We start from the raw sequence: 17,936 nt of genomic DNA, 5'->3' as shown, positions 1-17,936 counted from the left end.
AGCATAACGGTGACGGAGGTGCCGGGGGACGACCAATGGGGGCGAGCCTAATTAGTGGGTTCCCGGGCTGAAATCCCCCCCTCCGGAGGAGGGGGACCCGCGCGCGTCGAATGTCCCCAGGTCACCTGGCTCCTCGTCTTTGGCCGCCTTCAGCCAGGTAGGCAGCGTGGAAATGGCACGTTCCTGGAGAGGGAATCCCCGCTCCCAGCTTCAGGAAAGTCCTAGTCTTTTTTTTTTTTTTCCTCACAGACTGAAAGCCAGGGAGGTGTTTTCCCTGATCCTGGAAAGGAACGAATAAGGGCCACTTTAGGCCGCTGCAGAGAAGTGTTTAGAAGTGTTTAGATGCTGGCATTAGAATGCGTGGAGGATGGCATACTAGGGCAAGAGTGTGGTGCTGTGGGCTTCCATGTGGCCTTCGCCTTGCTCAGTGGTCCACGCGGGCAGAGGAAGGGTGAACCCCAGGTTCCACAGCCTACTTTTCAGAATGGACCGCAGCTTATGAGAACATGCCTATGTTGCTCTTCTAGCAAACACCGATTTCATCAGGGTATGTACATTCGGACACCAACGACTCTTCCTCTGAGAGAAACGAGCCTGAGGGTACAGAGAAGATTGTGTCACGGCCAGTGGCCTCAGGGATCTCATCGTTTGCTTGGAAGATCAAGCTTATAAATGAAGTGATACAGCATGAGACACAGTAATCCAGCAACATACAGGTTTTGGAAATACCTATGAGATAACACACTTTTTCATGCACGGAAGGGTCAAGACAGAAAATGAACCAAGTCTTTTATGTTACTTTGCAACTTACTCGAGGAAAGAGAAGAAAGCAGTGGAGCAGGGAGAATCCTATGAGTTCATTCAAAATGATAGTTTAAAATGTTTGGTTCATTCAGGAGTCAGTGATTAATTTGGTATGATTAAATTTTCAGTGAGGTCATGGAGTGGAGGGTTAAATACAAAAAGTTAGAAATTCAATAAGAAGTCAAAATGTAGAAGCAGAGAAAATCGAATGAGCACCTACCTAAATCTTAAGAATCAGTGGAAATAGATGTCTCTATCTTCCAGATCCTACCCATTCTTCCAGACCCACCTCAAATGACATATCCTGTATTAGATTTCCTGATGCTTCCAGTTGGCTAAGATACCTTCTTCCTTTGAACCCTTCATACCCTCTGTGAGTGTTTTGCTTGGAGTTCTTATTATATTCTGGCCAGCTGTGTGATTAACTGTGCATTTTTCTGCATCTTATCCCCCTTCCTGTGGCTTATCTTTCTAGCACAGTGCCTTCAAAATGAGTAACATCTCAACATATACTGTTGAGATGCATTAAAAGCTCCTAAACCTAGGAAGTTAATCTTTTTTTTTTTTTTCACTTTGGCTTTAGCTCCAAAGTTATGTGTTTATGGTTTGCTTTTGTTGTGTGTGTGTGTGTGTGTGTGTTTTGCCACCACTTTGCCAAATGAGAAAGGTGAATTGGTACATTGTTAGTTTAGGTGGGATGGGCTGGGGCTGGGGAGAGAATATCTGTTTTATATTTTGGACCTTATCATCTGCTATAAAGATAGCTTTGTGAAGTTTACTTTTTTGTTTTTTTTTTTACTGTTCCAGGCTAGTATTTATATTTTTATTTATATTATTATAGTCTGCTTTTATATACAAGGGCAGAAATCTGAAGTACTTATGTATCAGTAACCAATTCAGAAGCAAGGCACTAAAATAAAGGAAAAAATAGCTGTTTAGTGTTGGATTCTTGTCATGTTACAGATTACAGAGTAAAGTGGCAGCATTTGAATTAAAAGAAAGCTGTGCACCCTCACCCTTATGACAGTTTGAATTATTTGGTTTCCAAGTACCCAGGAAACATATTAAGAGGGAACAAGTACCTCAGGTAGAAAGAAAAAAAAAAAGGAATAAATAAAAACTTGCTCCGCTAGTAGTGTCATAGCCCAGCTGTCAAGGATACAAAGGGTACAAAGGACCCTACTGTGTCAAAGCAAGTGGAGATCAATATGTGCCTTACAATTGTCACCAGTGAAGAATCTTATCTTTCTGAATTTAAGAAAATTAAAAGAATGATGCAGTATAACAAATACTATCCTGATAATCTTAAAATATAGCAATATTTGGGCCTTGAAACTTAATTTTTTTCAGTTTTCTGAAGGCAGACTTTTCATTTTTTGTCATTAATTTTTACTTTTAGCTCTCCCAGCTGTCTTTCTATACTTTTTACTCTTTTTTTTCATGCCGAGTCATGCCATTTCCTGCTGTTAAAACATACTTTCCTCTTTCACTGTTTTTATCTTGGTTTCCTTTATTTCAATGTGCTCTTTTAATCTCCTATTTCATAGACTCTTTCTGTGTGTGTGTGTTGTGTGTGTGTGTGTGTGTGTGTGTGTGTGTGTGTGTGTGTGTGAAAGCTTTCATTTTACCATGACATGAGAGTCGATTTTTAGAAACAATTTTAACTTGGTTCTGTACAATTTTGCAACTTCCTCGCTGGTAATCTTAGGTGATCAAATAAAAATCTAGTGTATATGAGAGCAATAGACTAATTTGGTCTCATAATACTAAGAGAACACTCACCACAACTCTTCAGAATTACAATAGTGATGGAGTAGACCATGCCTAGACTGATAATTAGGGAGAAGATTCATTTCCTACTCTTTCCAGAAACAGATTTCAGAATATCTTCTAATTTCTTCCTTTTTCAATACAGAAAAGGTATTTTTCTTAGGTCTTTGATTTCCAGTACATTAATTATATTAATATTTAAATATAAAAATAAATGAGAGTAGAGTGAAGAATGATTGAAGAGTGAGTGAAGAGTTAAGATAATGAGTAGAAAAGGATTTTGCTTACAAAAAGCAATTTCTTGATAATTATCTTGTGAATAATAAGCATGGTTGGAAGTATAGAATATGTTGGGGTTTTTTACCCAAAAATATATGCACATTACGTGTGTTATTTTTATGAGAACATTTTTAAAACTGCCAGTGATTATGTCTACCAAGGCCTATAAAAGTTGTTTGAAAATAAATTTTGAATAGAAAAAAATAACTTTATATATGTTAGGCTTCCTACTTCATAGATCCTTCATCTGTGTAGGCAAAAAGAAGGCGGGATAATCCACATCTATTCAGCATCATTAAGTTACATAGCAGCATTTCAATGTAAAAGAGAAAGATGTGTTCAGTTAATTTTTTTAACAAAGATTCATGAAGTCATCACTACGAATTAAACTTCTCATAGTCTAAGGGGGCAGGAGAAGGCCATCCAATAGGTACACTAGAATATGGCAACACTAGTAATTGTCACTGTCAGTGTGTTGCTGAGGAGCACAGAGAGACATCTCATTCTGCTTTGGAAAAATCAGGAAGGCTTTCTGGAGGAGATGACATTTACACTAAAGAATTTTAAAAGCAAATGAGAGCATCACTAACTACATAGGTACAGATAATGGATATGAGAAAGCGATAGCAGATTCCAGCAAATGCAAAAGCTTCATGTAGTTTGAGTTCAGGGTATATATTTAGGTCGGGAGGGGACAGAGAGAAGGGAGAAAAATCGGCAGGAAGACCAGCAGCCAGGAGCTGCCTTCATTTATCATTTGGAGGGGCTTGGCATGCCTTGCCATACATGTGGGTTTTAACTTGTAGACAATGCTGAACCTTTTGAGGATTTTTAAGGAATTTTCCAAACATGAACCCAGTTCATGTTTGGAAAGACCACCATGGGTAGCAGTGAAGATGATTGATTGGTGGGGAGGACAGGAAGGGAAGAATGGAGACCATTGATGAACCATTCAGTATGTCAGAAAGATATGCTGATTGTCTGAAATAATTACAGTGCAGATGGAATGTAGAAGACAGCTTTGTAGAAAATTAAGAAGATGGTCTTGGCAGGATCAGATAGTTGAGAGATTGTGAAAGTTAATGGGGAGTGAAGAATCAATGATAGTTTCTGGGCTTCCAGGATGAGTAAGTAGGTGAAGAGTATTATTCTTAGGTGAGACGGGGATACAGAAATAGGTCTGAGTGAGAAAATGAGTTCACTCTAAGCCATCTGCAAAAGGGAGAAGTCAAGAAGGTTTGAATCTATGGGTCTGAATACCAGGAACAGATTTTTATCCAGAGATGTGAAATCAAGAAGCATCCTCCAGAGAGATAACTGCACCTGGCTCAAGGTACTAGGAGGTGACAGCAGGGCAGACACTGAGCCCGTACGGTACCCGCGGGAGCAGATGGGCTGCAGAGGTAGAAGGTAGACAGAAGGGAATTCAGAGACAGGTATCTCTCTATTTTCTTGATTGATTTTATTCGGTGACCCTTAATTCAAGCTAAAATAGATTCTATCTACAGGAAGAAAACTGTAACAAAACCTGTCCTATATTCTAAGCATGTCCAGCCACATGACAGAATCATTTTTATTTCAGCAACACTGAAAAGAGGAACCAGTGGAGAGAAAATTAAAAGGCAGAATATCACCAGTGACTCACCAATTCCACCTGAAAAACAGAGATAGGTAGTTTAGAGGAAGGCCATTTGGAGATTTATGAAGATATTCCAGTAATTAATGTGATTTACCCACCACTTCCAGTGGCTTTTGCCATTCTAAAATTAAAATCTATTCGAGAAGAAGAGTGTGTATTTGCACCTTACATTAAGGTAATATATGGCTATAGCATTTTATTATTATTTTAATAGCAGTGTCCTCTGAGTTTCCTCTATGCTTCTGTCCCTTTTCTCAAAGCTTTCCCTAAACACACATGTTATTCAGCATCACTCAATGACAGCCCATGTCATCTCCCTTTACCTGTTTCTAAAGTCTCTTCCTTTGAATTTTTGGAGGAAGAAGACAGAGTTAAATTAGGTATTAAGTATCAAATGTGTTTAAATATCTTTGAAGCATCTTCTCCTACAATAATCCAGGAATCACACCCACATGAGGCTTCTACCTATGAAACATAAACATTTCTGCAGGGAAAAATTATCTCCAGTAGGTTTGGAAAACTCCTGCTCTCATCCTGGTTCTTTCAATCCTTATGTTATAGTGTCCCAAATCCAGTTCACAGACAGATCAGAGAAGCCCCCTGTCTCGGTCTTCCTTTTACCCTGAGCCTGTCATCTCCAAACCTTCCAAAACAATAATGGTGACTATGATTTTGTCTTTTCCACAATCTTGTCAATTAGTGGGTGGTCAACAACCTTCTAGTGAGTGAACGAGAAGCTGCCTAAGTGAATGGATTAAGTCACATTCTTGTCATTCTTCAAGCATGGAAACAAAAATGCTAAGAAACTAATAGCTGCAGTGTAACTGTTATGTGTCTGACATTATATAGGGGATTCACAACAATTATGAAAACCAAATAACTTTGTCCAGTTTTCAAAGATGGGAAAACTTAGGCTCATATGGTATCACCCAGGTAGAAGGTCCAAGGCCAAGACTCCAAACCTTGATTTTCTGACTCCAAAGTGCATGTTCTCCCCAAAATAGCTGAGAAAGAAGATTTATGATAAATAACTATTAGGTATCTCTGTTTATCAGTTGGTAATCTAAATTAAAATAAAATTATAAAGTTGCCCAGTCCAAGTCCTGCTAAGCCACTATGCTCCAACCTATTTCCTTCTTTCTCACTTGTTTGTTTTCCCTGAACTCTTGTTTCCCCCCTTCTCACCACGGCTGCATCATAACTTCATTATCACTTTGTCAGAGAAGACTTCTATAATCACACTATGCAAAGATGCTCTTTGTGTTTGTGCTTTCCTGGTCTCCAGTCCCACGGCAATTGATATGAGCTCTGTAAGTGCTTCCCTTATAGCTCAGTTGGTAAAGAATACGCCTGCAATGCAGGAGACCCCAGTTCGATTCCTGGGTCGGGAAGATCCACTGGAGAAGGGATAGGCTACCCACTCCAGTATTCTTGGGCTTCCCTTGTGGCTCAGCTGGTAAAGAATCTGCTTGCAATGTGGGAGACATGGGTTTGATCCCTGGGTTGGGATGATCCTCTGGAGAAGGGAATGGCTACCACTCCAGTATTGTGGCCTAGAGAATTCCATGGACTGTATAGTCCATGGGGTTGCAAAGAGTCAGACACGGCTGAGCGACTTTCACTTTCACTATAAGGGTAAGACCTTGTGGATCTTGTCAGCATGCAGAACAGTACGTGGTATATAGTATGGACCTCAAAACAAAGTCTGCTGAATGATAGAAAGCAAGAAAGGAAAGTAAGATGAAGTAGAGAAAGACAAAATCAGTCAATAATCTTGTTGAATAATTGTCTAGAGTTTTTAATTCTAGCATGGGAAACTTGTGATGTATATATATATATATATATATATATATATATATATATATATATATTTCTATGGCAGTCTCTATATGGTTTTTCCAATATTCATGTACAGATGTGAGAGTTGGACCACAAAGAAGGCTGAGTGCCGAAGAATTGATGCCCTCTAACTGCAGTGCTGGAGAAGACTCTTGAGAGGAGTCCCTTGGACTGCAAGGAGTTCAAACCAGTCAATCCTAAAGGAAATCAACCCTGAATACTCATTGGAAAGATGGAAGCTGAAGCTCCAACACTTTGGCCACCCAAGGCGAACAGCTGACTATTGGAAAAGACCCTGATGCTGGGAAAGATTGAAGGCAGGAGGAGAAGGGGACAACAGAGGATGAGCTGGTTGGATGGCATCACCAACTCAATGGTCATGAATCTGAGCAAACTCCTGGAGATAGTGGAGGACAGAGGAGCCTGGCGTGCTATAATTCATGGGGTCACAAAGGGTTAGACACAAGTTAGCCACTGAATAACAACAACAACCGTGTGCACGCACGTGCATGTATCACACTTACCTAAGTAAGGCATGCCAATTTAAAAAATGTTTTATCAGAGCCTTATATAAAGTATAATAGGTCTTCTCTCATGAGGATGTGACTTGAGAAGTAGAGTAATGCTTGCAAGAAAGAAAAAGAGTATGGGTTATGGTCTTGGCAATTAAAATGCTTTTTCTTGTATTGAAATATTGTCAATTTTTATTGATTTTCTCTAGTTATAAATTTAATTTACAAGAAGGAAAACTTCTGCTGATTTCTGTATTATGTCTATAATATATTAACAGTTTATATAGTTACTGTCTGTCCATTCCAGTGTTAAAAATGACCCCAGGCTCATTTGTTTAAAATCTATAATAATTTGACAATATCTTACATTAAGCAAATATATATTCTTCTCATTTTGAAAATGATTAGATAGAGGAAATGGAAAGCCAAAATAAATCACTCAATAACCACTATAAATGTTATGGAAGCCCAATTTTCCTGAATATTATCATCTGCATCCATTGCCATCTTGATTTGCACCATTTGAGAATGAAAATAAAATGTGTATTTACTGTACATTTTTTTATTTATATAAAACTAGGAACACTCTTTGATATAAATCACAGCAAGATCCTCTATGATCCCCCTCCTAGAGTATTGAAAACAAAAACAAAAATAAATAAATAGCACCTAATTAAACATAAAAGCTTTTGCATAGTGCAGGAAACTATAAATAGGATGAAAAGACAACCGTCAGAATGGGAGAAGATAATAGCAAACAGGGCAAATGAGACAAAGGGTTAATCTCCAGAATACACAAGCAGCTCATACAGTTCAATATGAGAAAAAAACAACCCAATCAAAAAGTGGGCAGAAGGCCTAAACAGACAATTCTACAAAGAAGACATCAGTTCATTTCAGTTCAGTTGCTCAGTAGTGTCTGACTTTTTGCGACCCCATGGACTGCAGCACGCCAAGCTTCCTTGTCCATCAGCAACTCCCGGACCTGGCTCAAACTCATGTCCATCGAGTCAGTGATGTCATCCAACCAGCTCATCCTCTGTTATCCCTTCTCCTACCTTCAATCTTTCACAATATCAGGGTCTTTTTCAAGGAGTCAGTTCTTGGCATCAGGTGGCCAAAGTATTGGAGTTTCAGCTTCAGCATCAGTCCTTCCAAAGAATATTCAGGATTGATTTCCTTTAGTATCTGCTTGCAGTCTAAGGGATACTTAAGAGTCTTCTCCAATACCACAGTTCAAAAGCATCAATTCTTTGGTCCTCAGCTTTCTTTATAGTCCAACTCTCACATCCATACACGACTACTGAGAAAACCATAGCTTTGACTAGATGGACCATTGTTGGCAAAGTAATGTCTCTGCTTTTTAATATGCTGTCTAGGTTGGTCATAGCTTTTCCTCCAAGGAGCAAGAGTCTTTTAATTTCAAGGCTGCGGTCACCATCTGCAGTGATTTTGAAGCTTCCCCCCACAAAAAAAAGTCTCGCACTGTTTCCATTGTTTCCCCATCTATTTGCCATGAAGTGATGGGACTGGATGCCATGATCTTCATTTTCTGAATGTTGAGCTTTAAGCCAACTTTTTCACTCTCCTCTTTCACTTTCTTCAAGAGGCTTTTTAGTTCTTTGCTTTCTGCCTTAAGTGTGGTATCATCTGCATATCTGAGGTTATTTATATTTCTCCCAGCAATCTTGATTCCAGCTTGTGTTTCATCCAGCCCACCATTTCTCATGATGCACTCTGCACCGAAGTTAAATAAGCAGGATGACAATATACAGCCTTGATGTACAGATGGCTAATAAACACATGAAAGGATGCTCAACATCACTCAGTATTAGAGAAATGCAAATCAAAACTACAGGGTATCACCTCACAGTGGCCTGAATGGCCATTATCAAAAAAATCTGCAAGCAATAAATGCTGGAAATGGTGTGGAGAAAAGAGAACCCTCTGGCACTGTCGATGGCAATGCAAATTGGTACAGTCACTATGGAGAACAGTATAGAGATTCCTTAAAACCTAGGAATAAAACTACCATATGACCCAACAATCCACTCTTGGACATAAACACTGAGGAAACCACAATTAAAACAGACACATGTATCCCAATGTTCATTGCAGCACTATTTACAATAGCTAGGACATGGAAGCAACCTAGATGCCCACCAACAAATAAATGGGTAAAGAAGTGGTACATATGCACAATGGAATATTACTCAGTGATAAAAAAGAATGCATTTGACTCAGTACTAATAAGGTGGGTGAACCTAGAGCCTATTATACACAGTGAAGTAAGTCAGAAATAGAAAAACAAATATCATATATTAGCGCATATATATGGACTCTAGAAAGATAGTATCGATGGAACTATCTGCAAGGTAGCAATGGAAACACAGACATAGCGAGCAGACCTGTGGACACAGGGGAAGGAGTGGGTGGAATGAATTTCAAGAGTAGCATGGAAACATATACATTACCATATGTAAAATATATATTCAGTGGAAATTTGCTGTATGCTGCAGGGAGCTCAAATCTGGTGCTATGTGATGACCTAGAAGGGAAGGGGTGGGAGGTGGAAGATGGGATGAAAAGTTCAAGAGGGAGGGAGCATATGTATACCTATGGCTGATTCATATTAATATATGACAGAAACCAACACAATATCATAAAGTATTATCCTCCAATTAAAAATAGTTTTTTGGTTTTTTTTTAAAGGCTAGTTAGAAAACTCATGAAAATCCAGAGAGAAGGTGATGAGTGTCTAAACTAGGTGGTGGGAGTTGAAAAAAAAAGAAAAATAAAGTGATTCACTTTGCTATCTCCCTCAGAAAAAATAAGAAGGAAACAAAATTGTAAATACTGATACTAATGACACCATGTTGAAAATTCATCCTCAGATCAGATCAGATCAGTCGCTCAGTCATGTCCGACTCTTTGCGACCCCATGAATCGCAGCATGCCAGGCCTCCCTGTCCATCACCAACTCCCGGAGTTCACTGAGACTCATGTCCATCGAGTCAGTGATGCCATCCTAAGAATTGAGAAAAAAGACGGAGCCATTAAGCATGGGTATTAGCTGCAACTATTCAGACTAAGTTGAGATTTCTGTATGCAGTCCTCAGAAAAAGAATAAAACTATAGAAAATTAGATATGTCTTTGAAGAAGTTGCTATTTAAAGGTAATATATTATTAGTGATTTCACACTTGGTATCTATCTGAAAAGCTATAATTTGAAAGTAGTGAGTCAGCATGTATCTCATTTTCAATGTAAATGCTACTTTTTTCACCCTGAGATCACGCCAGCCTGGGGCAGGAGTACAAAGTTGTGTCCTCAGATGTAAAGAACAGTCTTTTGGACTCTGTGGGAGAGGGCGAGGGTGAGATGATTTGGGAGAATGACATTGAAACATGTATATCATCATATGTGAACTAGATCGCTAGTCCAGGTTCCATGCATGAGACAGGGTGCTCTGGGCTGGTGCACTGGGATGACCCAGAGGGAAGGGATGGGGAGGGAGGTGGGAGTGGCGTTCAGGATGGGGAACACATGTACACCTATGGCTGATTCATGTTAGTGTATGGCAAAACCCACTACAATATTGTACAGTAATTAGCCTCCAATTAAAATAAATGAATTTATATTTTTAAAAAACAACAAACGTTGTGTCCTATTTTTTACACACACGCACACACACATAAAATCTTAGTAAATCCTTCCCTTCAATCCCATCATTTAGGTTCCAAATTCCATAAGTGAGCATGTGCTTAGTCTCTCAGTCATGTCTGACTATTTGCGACCCCATGGACTGTAATCCACCAGGCTCCTCTGTCCTCTGTCCATGGGGATTCTCCAGGCAAGAATACTGGAGCAGATTGCCATTCTGTCCTCCAGGGGATCCTCCAGACTCAGGGACTGAACCCAGGTCTGCTGCATTGCAGGCAGTTTTGTTTTTTTGTTTGTTTGTTTGTTTTTTTGTTTGTTTTTAACCATCTGAGCCATCAGGGAAGCCCAGAAGTGAGCACAGTTTGTCATAAAACCTACCCTTTCCTTTTACTTCCCAGTGTACCTGGTTCCACTGCCTGCCAGCCCACCCATCCAACCACCTGAAAAACAATCTTCTCTGGTGACCATGTGTACACGTTCTGAGCCTGAACTTCCTGGATTTACATCCTGACACTGGCATTTATCAGTTGCTTGACCTTAGGCAATTTAATCACTGTTGCTTCAATTTCCTCATTTATGAAATGAATTACAGCACTCATTTTTTGTGGATCAAATGCATTAATATGTCTAAATATTTTAGAATGGTGTTCACCACATACTTTGCCATTGTTATTACATTTCTTTTTCAAAATGTAGGCAACCACATTTCTAGGTCCTTTCCTTAATAATAAATTCATCTTCACTGTTTAGCAACTAGTGAATTTAAGTATGCCTTTCCAATTTCACACAACTGGTTGAACAGCTTTGATTACCTTTTAAGAGATAAACTAAAATATGTGCCCTCAGAGCATTGAAACAATGTAAAATGTGCTAAAACTAAAAAGAAAAAAAATAATCTGACTGCTCAGTAATTCTTCTTAACTCCCAAGGAAATACTAAATATGGATTATCACCAAGTACCTTAAACATTCTCTAGTTAGAAGCCATCATGGAGGCATTTAAAATTAAAACAAGCATCTTGAATTATTATCACATACAAAGCAGAAAGAACATACACTGTATTGAGTTCAGATGCAATAAGCTGTACATGTACTACAGAGCTTCCTGAGTAATGCAACTTTTACAATGGGGCCAAACAAACTTTATAGTTGCACAAAATGAGGATGTGGCAGAAAGCAATATGGAAATGTCATAGCCAAATCACTAATTAAGAGGAAAGGTGACCACTTCCTACACAAATATCAATACAAAATTTATTGAAATACTGATTGCTGTGAAGAAATGCAACATATGATATTTGAGAATATTAGGATTAACATTGTTGACAAGTCATTCACTCAGATGTAGGAAAGTTGAATAAGAAACAATTCCAATTTGTCCTTTGTACCTCTATTTCATTTTGTTTTGTCTATAAGCCACACACTCATTTGAACTTAAGCCCTGGGAGAATCCATGTTTCACAGGGTAGTACAGAAACCCTAAATGCAATTATATGTTAATGACCTGACAGCCTAAGTTGAGTTTCAACTAATTTCCTGAAACATTAGTCAATTATTCTCCTAGGAGTTAACTACCAAATTATCTAAGATCATCATCTTTCCATAACTTACCTGCTTTACACAGACAATGTTTCCAAAACAATTTATCCCATTTAGTTATCCTAGAACATGATTTAAGTGGGACCAAGATTGTAAATATACTCTCAAATAGCTTTATTTTGAAATTTTCCACCAGTTGTTTCTTCTTTCTCATTTTCCTTCAATGCTTTTCTCTTAATTCCAAATTCCTAGATGATGATCAGTTGCTTAGAAAGAGCAACCTAGAAGCTGAGTCCTTTATGCTAGAGTCATAGGAGAGTTACTGAGTAGGAGTGAATCAAATAGGGAACAAAATATGTCCGAATTATAATTCAGGAGTAAAAAAGAGATCCATGTTAGAGATTCTGCAGGAGCTGAATTGGATTCTGAAAGAAGACTCAAGACAATGTCAAGTCAAAAGTAAAATGAGGATGTTTAAACAGAGGAAATATTCTAGGTGTTAAACCAGGCTAGAGCAAGAGCAGCTATGAGAAGAGGGACATCAAAGACCATCAAGGTGAATGTGACATATCCAGAATAGCAGACTGTTAATTCTTATGGAAGGAAATCTGTGGCTCATATGGTAAAGAGTCTGCCTGAAATGCATGCCAACTGGGTTTGATCCCTGGATTGGGAAATCTCCTAGAGAAGGTAATGGAAACACACTCCAGTATTCCTGCCTGAAGAATTCCATGGACAGAGGAATCTGGCAGGAGACAGTCCATGGGGTTGCAAAGAGTTGGACATGACTGAGCAACTAACATTTTCACTTTCACTTTCAAGGAACAAAATAAACTTGGGTCTCATTTAGGATGTTCTTGATTACTGGTACAAAATACATGATCTACTATGCCATAAAACACTAAAAATGATGAAATCCATATTGCAAAATTGAGATTTAAATTGAAGAAAGTAGGGAAAACCACTAGACCATTCAGGTATGACCTAAATCAAATCCCTTACGATTATACAGTGGAAGTGACACATGGATTAAAGGCATTAGATCTAATAGAAAGAGTGCCTAAAGAACTATGGATGGAGGTTTGTGAATTTGTACAGGACGCAGGGATCAAGACCATCCCCAAGAAAAAGAAATGCAAAAAGGCAAAATGGTTGTCTGAGGGGGCCTTACAAATAGCTGAGAAAAGCAGAAAAGCTAAAGGCAAAGAAGAAAAGGAAAGATATATCCATCTGAATGCAAAGTTACAAAGAATAGCAAGGGCAGGTAAGAATTTCCTCAGTGATCAATGCAAAGAAATAGAGGAAAACAATAGAATGGGAAAGACTAGAGATCTCTTCAGGAAAATTAGAGATACCAAGGGTACAATTCATGCAAAGATGGGCACAATAGAGGATAGTAATGGTATGAACCTAATAGAAACAGAAGATATTAAGACGAAATGGCAAGAATACACAAAAGAACTATACAAAAAAGATTTGAGTGACCCAGATGGCCGTGATGGTATGATCACTCACATAGAGCCAGACATCCTGGAACGCAAAATCAAGTGGGCCTTAGGAAGCATCACTATGAACAAAGCTAGTGGAGGTGATGGAATTCCAGTTGAGCTATTTCAAATCCTAAAAGATGGTGCAGCTAAAGTGCTACATTCAACATGCCAGCAAATGTGGAAAACTCAACAGTGGCCACAGGGCTGGAAAAAGTCAGCTTTCATTCCAATCCTGAAAGGCAATGCTAAAAAAATGTTCAAACTATCACACAATTGTATTCATCTCACACACTAGCAAAGTAATATTCACAATTCTCCAAGTCGGGCTTCAACAGTACATGAACTATGAATTTCCAGAGGTTCACTGGAATTAGAAAAGGCAGAGGAACCAGAGATCAAATTGCCAATATTCACTGGAACATAGAACAAACAAGAGAGTTCCAAAAAAACATCTGCTTTATTGAATACGCCAAACTCTTTGACTGTGTGGATCACAACAAAATGTGGAAAATTCTTCAAGAGATGGGAATATCAGAACACCCTAACTGCCTCCTGGGAAATCTGCATGAAGGTCAAACAACAGTTAGAACCAGACATAGGACTGACTCCAAATTGGGAAAGGAGTACATCAAAGCTGTATATTGTCACCGTGCTTATTTAGCTTACATGCAGAGTACATCATGAGAAATGCCAGGCTGGATAAAGCACAAGCTGGAATCAAGATTGCTGGAAGAAATATCAATAACCTTAAATATGCAGATGACACCACCCTACGGCAGAAAGTGAAGAAGAACTAGAGAGTCTCAGGATGAAATTAAAAACAAGAGAGTGAAAAAGCTGTCTTAAAACCCAGCATCCAAAAAACTAAAATCTTTGCATCGGGTTGCATCATTTCCTGGCAAATAGATGGGGAAAAAATGTAAACTGTGACAGGCTTTATTTTCTTGGGCTCCAAGATCACTGTAGATGGTGACTGCAGCCATGAAATTAAAAGGAGCTTGCTCCTTGGAAGAAAGGCTATGACCAACCTAGACAGCATATTAAAAAGCAGAGACATTACTTTGCCAACAAAGATCTGTCTAGTCAAAGCTATGGCTTTTCCAGTAGTCATGTATGAATGTGAGAGCTGGACCATAAAGGAGGCTGAGCATCAAATAACTGATGCTTTTGAACTATGGTTTTGGAGAAGACTCTTGAGAGTCCCTTGGACTGCAAGGAGATCCAACCAGTCAATCCTCAAGAAAATCAGTCCTGAGTATTCACTGGAAGGACTGATGCTGAAGCTCAAGCTCAAGCTCCAAGGCTTTCGCCACCTGATTTGAAGAACTTACTCATTGAAATAGTCCATGGGGATGCAGAGTCAGATGCGACTGAGCGACTGAGCTGAACTATCTCTTTATGGAAAAATTGAGAGATGGAACATTTTTGCCAAGGCTTGATGCAGAGATCTAAAGATCTCTTTTCTCCACAAAGACTTAATTTCTCTGCATTCAGGTGTCCTACCTTCTGCACTCCTCCCTGTGATTTCAAGAGAACTCAAAGGATTGATTCTTTCCCTTCCAACAGAAACAAGAACATCTTTTACATACGTTTATTTATTAATATTTATTTATTTGGCTGTGCAAGCTATTAGCTACAACATGTGCGATCTTTTGTCTTCATTGTAGCATGCACAGTCATTAATTGTAGGATGCTCTTTCTTTAGTTGCATCATGGAACTCTTAGTTGTGATGCATGGGATGTAGGTCCCTGACCCAGGATTGAACCCTGGCACCCAGCATTGGGAGCTCAGGGTTTTAACCACTGTCAGTTCAGTTCAGTCACTCAGTCATGTCTGACTCTTTGTGAACCCATGGACTGCAGCATTCCGGTCTTACCTGTCCATCACCATCTCCTGGAACCTGCTCAGACTCATGTCCATGAAGTCAGTGATAACTTACAATCATCTCATCCTCTGTCATCCCCTTCTCCTCCTGCATTCAATCACAGCATCAGGGTCTTTTCAAATAAGTCAGTTCTTCGCATCAGGTGGCCAAAGTATTGGAGTTTCACCTTCATCATCAGTCCTTCCAATGAATATTCAGGATTGATTTCCCTTAGGATTAACTGATTTGATCTCATCTCCTTGTAGTCCAAGGGACTCTCAAGAGTCTTCTCCAACACCACAGTTCAAAAGCATCAATTCTTCAGCACTAAGCTTTCTTTATCATCCAACTTTAACATCCATACATGACTATTGGAAAAACTAGTTTTGTCTAGATGGACTTTTGTCAGAAAGGTAATGTCTGCTTTTTAATATTCTGTCTAGGTTGGTCATAGCTTTTCTTCCAAGAAGCAAGTGTATTTTTTTAATTTCATGGGTGCAGTCACCATCTGCAGTGATTTTGGAGCCCCCCAAAGAGTCTCTCACTGTTTTCATCATTTCCCCATCTATTTGCCATTAAATGATGAGACCAAATGCCATGATCTTTGTTTTTTTGAATGTTGAGTTTTAAGCCAACTTTTTCACTCTCCTCTTTCAATTTCATCAAGAGGTTCTTTAGTTCTTCTTCATTTTATGCCATAAGAGTGGTATCCTCTGCATATATGAGGTTATTGATATCTCTCCCAACAATCTTGATTCTCACTTGTGCTTCATCCAGCCTGGCATTTCACATGATGTACTCTGCATAGAGGTTAAATAAGCAGGGTGACAATATACAACATTGGCATACACCTTTCTCAATTTGGAACCAGTCCGTTGTTCCATATTTGGTTCTAACTGTTGCTTCTTGACCTGCATACAGATTTCTCAGGAGGCAGATCAGGTGGTCTGGTATTCCCATCTCTTTAAGAATTTTCCACAATTTGTTGTGATCCTCACAGTCAAAGGCTTTGGACTAGTCGATAAAGCAGAAGTAAATATTTTTCTGGAACTCTATTGATTTTCTAATGATCCAGTGAATCTTGGCAATTTGATCTCTGGTTCCTCTGCATTTTCTAATTCCAGTGAACATCTAGAAATTCACAGCTCACGTACTGTTGAAGCCTGGCTTGGAGAATTTTGAGCATTACTTTTCATGTGAGGTGAGTGCAATATTGCAGTTGTTTGAGCTTTCTTTGGGATTGGAATGAAAACTGACCTTTTCTAGTCCTGTGGCCCTGCTGAGTTTTCCACATTTGTTGGCATAATGAGCACAGCACTTTCATAGCATCATCTTTTAGGGTTTGAAATAGCTCAACTGGAATTCCATCACCTCCACTAGCTTTGTTCATAGTGATGCTTCCTAAGGCCCACTTGACTTTGCATTCCGGGAGTGATCTTTAGGTGAGTAATCATACCATCGTGGCTATCTAGGTCACTCAGACCTTTTTTGTATAGTTCTTCAGTGTATTCTTGCCACCTCTCTTTAATATCTTCTGCTTCTATTAGGTTCATACAATTACTGTCCTATATTGTGCCCATCTTTGCATGAATTTTACCCTTGATATCTCTAATTTTCTTGAAGAGACCTCTAGTCTTTCCCATTCTTTTATTTTCCTCTGTTCTTTGCCTTGATCACTGAGGAAGGCTTTCTTATCTGCCCTTGCTATTTTGGAACTCTGCATTCAGATGGATACATCTTTCCTTTTCTCCTTTGCCTTTAGCTTCTCTTCTTTTCTAGCTATTTGCAAGCCCCCCTCAGACAACTATTTTGCCTTTTTGCATTTCTTTTTCTTGGGGATGGTCTTGATCACTGTCTCCTGTAACATGTCATGAACCTCCATCTATAGTTCTTCAGGCACTCTGTCTATCAGATCTAATCCCTTGAATCTATTTGTCACTTCCTCTTTATACTCATAAGGGATTTGATTTAGGTCATACATGAATGGTCTAATGGTTTTCCCTACTTTCTTCAATTTAAGTCTGAATTTGGTAGTAAGGAGTTCATGATCTGAGTCACAGTTAGCTCCTGTTCTTGTTTTTTGATGACGTTATAGAGCTTCTCCATCTTTGGCTGCAAAGAATATAATCAATCTAATTTTGGTATTGACCATCTGGTGATGTTCATGTGTAGAGTCTTCTCTTGTGTTGTTGAAAGAGGGTGTTTGCTATGACCAGTACCTTCTCTTTGCAAAGCTCTGTTAGCTTTTGACTTGCTTCATTCTGTACTCCAAGGCCAAATTTGCCTGTTACTCCAGGTATCTCTTGACTTCCTATTTTGCATTCCAGAGAAGTCCCAAGAGAGTATCTTAAAAGCTAGATTCCAGGCAGAACTTGAAACTATGAGAGTAAGTATCTTGAGTGTTTGGTTTTCCAATTTGCAACTAAAGAATAAAGATCACTGAAATAGCCTCATCTTAGAGTTCATTCCCTCTTCCAATCCTCTTCTAAACAAAACAAAGAAACTTCAGTTACTCTGCACATACTTATAGTAGAAATG

This window comes from Bos javanicus, chromosome 16 (assembly GCF_032452875.1).
Source record: "Bos javanicus breed banteng chromosome 16, ARS-OSU_banteng_1.0, whole genome shotgun sequence".
Classification (NCBI taxonomy): domain Eukaryota; kingdom Metazoa; phylum Chordata; class Mammalia; order Artiodactyla; family Bovidae; genus Bos; species Bos javanicus.
Note: the sequence above shows the minus strand (reverse complement) of the source record.